Source organism: Pteropus medius, unplaced genomic scaffold (genome assembly GCF_902729225.1).
Source record: "Pteropus medius unplaced genomic scaffold, Ma_sr-lr_union100, whole genome shotgun sequence".
In the NCBI taxonomy this organism is placed as follows: Eukaryota; Metazoa; Chordata; class Mammalia; order Chiroptera; family Pteropodidae; genus Pteropus; species Pteropus medius.
The window spans coordinates 15,905,067-15,909,835 of record NW_024354875.1 but is presented as its reverse complement, the minus strand read 5'-3'; positions in this window follow the sequence as shown (position 1 = coordinate 15,909,835).

The following is a 4,769-nucleotide window of genomic DNA, read 5'->3' as shown; positions in this document are numbered from 1 at the left end:
GGAATGATACTTCTGAAAAAACTCAGTAAATTCTGAAACCAATCATATCAACAATTTCAGGAACTGAAAAAATACCTAGATGAGCAGAGCAAGGAGATTGAAACCATCAAAAAGAACAGAATACGTCTTCTGGAGGTAAAAACAAAACAAAACAAAGCAAAACAAAAACACGTGGCAAGAGTTGAAAAATGAAATAGCAAGCTTGGGAAATAGAGTCGACAAACTGGAGGAAAGGATAGGTGATATTGAAGACAGAAATCTAGAAATAAATCAGAGGGAAGAAGAGAGAAACCGAAGAATAAAAAACAATAAAAGAGAAATTCAAAACTTAGCTGATATCAGCAAGAGAGGAAAGATGAAAAATGGGCATTATCAAAGGTGAGGAAAAGGAGCAGGGACTAGAAAGTATTTTCAGACAAATAGTGGACAAGAATTACCTGAATCTAAGGAATGAGCTGGAGCTTGGAATTTAAGAAGTCAACAGAACATCCAATTATCTCAACCTCAAAAGGCCTTCACAAGACATATTGTATTAAAATTACCAAAAAAACAATGACAAAGAATTCTCAGGGCAGCCAGGGAGAAGGAAACGGTAACTTATAAAGGAAAACCCATTAGATTATCCTCGAACTTATCAGCACAGACTTTAAAGCCAGAAAGAAATGAAATAAAATATTTAAACTATTAAGTAAAAGGAACTACCAGCCTAGAATAATGTATCCAGCTAAGCTCTCCTTTAGATATGAAGGAGAAATTAAGACCTTTCCAGACATACAAAAATTGAAGGAATTCTCCACCACGAGGCCTACACTATAGGAAATACTAAAAAGGGTCAGCTCACCTAAAACAAAATGACAAAAAAAAACAAAAAAAACAATTAGGAGTAGAGTGACTGTCAGGTAAATAGAAACAGAGAAGTGCAACCCTTACTATGAACAGGGCATTATAAGCTTAAATAATAAGAAAAGAATTGATATAGCAAGATAGTAATGAACGTTCAGCATACATAGAGATAAATTGAGATAACGATGACTGAAAAAGGGAAGATTCAGAGATACAAATTCGCAAAGCAGAATGGAGATAAGGCACATGCAGAAGACAATAGACACTGTATATATATATAACTATCTTTTTCATATTCATAATGGTAACCATACACCAAAGATTCAGAACTGAAGTATATAACATAAAACAAGAAGAACCAGAGGCAAAACCCACAAAAGCCAACCAAAATAAAGAAAACAGAAATATAAGGACAAGGAAGCAATGGAAACCCTGAGCTACCAGAAAGTAAAAGATAAAATGACTATAAGAAGACCTCATATTTCAACAATCACCCTAAATGTAAATGGACTGAATTCACCAATAAAAAGGTGAATTGCAGAATGGATCAAAAATATAAAACCCTACCATATGCTGCCTCCAGAAAACACAGCTCAGCTCCAAAGACAAATATAGACTCAAAGTGATAGGGTGGAAAATGATATTTCAAGCAAATTGCATTCAGAGAAAAGCAGGAGTCGTGGTACTAATATTGGACGAAATAGACTTGAAAATAAAAAAGGTAAAGAAAGATACTGAGGGACACTTCATAATGTTAAAGGGAATCATGCACCAAGAAGACATAACACTTATCAATATCTGTGCTCCCAATCAAGGAGCCCTGAAATATATGAAGCAATTACTAACAGAACTAAAGAGAGAAACAAACCAAAATGCTATTGTAGTAGGGGAACTAAATACCCCATAGTCAGATATGGACAGATTATCCAAACAGAAAATCAATAAGAAAATAACATCCTTAAATGACACATTAGACCAACTGAACATAATTGACATTTACAGAGCTTTCCATCCCAAAACGGCTGCTTATACATTCTTCTCTAGTGCACATGGAACATTCTCAAGAATCAACCACATACTGGGACACAGAAATAGCCTCAACAAATATCAGGGTTGAAATCATACCAACCATATTCTCTGATCATAATGCTTTAAAACTAGAGATCAACTGCAAAAAGAAATCAGGAAGAACCACAAATACATGGAGATTAAACAACATGCTACTGAAGAAAAACTGGGTCACGGAAGAAATAAAAAGAGAGATCAAGAAATACATAGAAATGAATGATAATGATAGTACAACATATCAAAACTTTTGGGACACTGCAAAAACAATCATAAGGGGAAAGTTCATATCAATACAGGCCTATCTCCAAAAATAAGAAAGAGCCCAAATAAACAACCTAATACTTCATCTTAAAAAACTAGAAAAGGAAGAACAAATGAAGTCTAATGTCAGCAGAATGAAAGCAATAATCAAAATTAGAGCAGAAATAAATGAAATTGAAAAAAAAACAACAGAAAAAAATAAATGCAACAAAGAGCTGGTTCTTTGAGAAGGTTAATAAAAATGACAATCCCCTGCCTAGACTCACTAAGGAAAAAAAGAGAAAGGACACAAATAAACAAAATCAGGAAGGAAAGAGGGGAAATTATGACAGACATTGCAGAAATACAAAAGATCATACAAGAATACTACGAAAAAGTATATAACACCAAATTTAATAACCTAGAAGAAATAGACCAGTACTTAGAAAAATATAATCTTCTTAAACTGAATCGAGAAGGACTGGAAAATCTAAATAGAACTATCAGCAACATGGAAATTGAAACAATCATCAAAAACCTATCAAAAAGTAAAAGTCCAGGACCAGATGGCTTCACCAGTAAATTCTACCAAACATTCAAAGAAGATTTAATACCTATTCTCCTTAATCTCTTCCAAAAAATTGAAGAGGAGGCAATAATTCCCAACTCATTTTATGAGGCTAATATTACTCTGATACCAAAACCTGGTAAAGATAACACACACACAAAAAAGAAAACTACAGACCAATATCTCTCATGAACACAGATGTAAAAATACTAAGTGAGAACTGGCGAATCGAATACAGAAACATATTAAAAAGATTATACGCCGTGATCAAGTGGACTTCATCTCAAAGGCGCAGGGATGGTTCGACATACACAAATCGATTAATGTGATACACCACATAAACAAATTAAAAAAATAAGAATCGTATGATCATATCAATAGATGCAGAAAAAGCATCTATCGACAAGATACAGCACCCATATGATCAAAACACTTAATAAAATTGGTATAGAAGGAAAGTACCTAAACATAGTAAAGGCCATATATGACAAACCCTCAACCAACATTATACTTAATGGTGAAAAACTAAAAACCTTTCCTCTAAGATGAGGAACAAGGCAAGGCTGTCCACTATTGCCACTGTTATTCAATATAGTATTGGACGTCCTAGTGAGTGCAATCAGGCAAGAGAAAGATATAAAAGGCATCCAAATAGGAAACGAAGAAGTCCAACTGTCACTATTTGAGGATGACCTGATTCTCTATAAAGAAAACCCTAAAGACTCCACAAGAACACTACTAGAAACAATAAGTAAATACAGTAGTGTTCCTATATGCTAATAATGAAGTGTCAGAAAAAGAATTGGAAAAAAATAATTCCTTTTGCAATTGCAACAGAAAGAATAAAATACTTTGGAAAAAGTTTAACAAAACATGTGAAGAACCTATATAATGAAAACTATAAGACCCTATTAAAAGAAATTGAGAAAGATAGAAAGAAATGGAAAGATATTCTGTGTTCTTGGATTAGAAGAATCAACATAGTTAAAATGACCTTATTACCTAAAGCATTATACAGATTTAATGCAATCCCCATCAAAATCCCATCGACATTTTTTAAAGAAATGGAACAAAAAATTATCAGATTTGTATGAAAGCACAAAAGACCTTGAATTGCCAAAGCCATTCTGAGAAAAAAAGAACGAGGCTGGAGGTATCACTCTGCCCGACTTCAAATTATACTACAAAGTGACAGTAATCAAAATGGTATGGTAATGGTGGCAAAACAGACACACGGACCAGTGGAACAGAATCGAGAGTCCAGAAGTAAACCCATATTTATATGGGCAAATAATTTTCAACAAAAAAGCCAAAAACATACAGCTTCTTCAATAAATGGTGCTGGAAAAACTGGAAAACCACCTGCCAAAGAATAAAACTAGACTGTTGTCTCTCACCACACACCAAAATTAACTCAAAATGGATTAAGGACCTAAATATAAGACCTGAAACAATAAAATGCATAGAAGAAAACATAGGAATTAACAAAAGGACCTTGGACTTCAAGAGGATTTTATTAATTTGACCTCAAAAGCAAGAGAAGTAAAAGGTAAAATAAATGAATAGGACTACATCAAACTAAAAAGCTTCTGCTCAGCAAAAGAAATCGTCAACAAGGTATACGATGGAAAAATATACTTGCAAGCAACGCCTCCGATGGGAAAATATACTTGCAAGCAATGCCTCTGATAAGGCCCTAATATCCAAAATATATAAAGAACTCATACATCTCAATAACAACAAAAAAGTAATGATCCAATCAAAAAGTAGGCAGAGGATCTGAACAGACACTTCTCCCTAGAAGACATACAAATGGCCAGCAAATATTTGAAAAGATGCTCAACATTGCTAGCTGTTACGGAAATGCAAATCAAAACTACAATGAGATACCATCTTAAACCTGTTAGAATGGCTATAATCAACAGGGCAAGTAATAACAAATGTTGGGGAGGATGTGGAGAAATAGGAACCCTCATACACTGCTGGTAGGACTGCAGATTGCCACTATAGAAAACAGTATGGAGGTTCCTCAAAAAACTAAGAATTGATC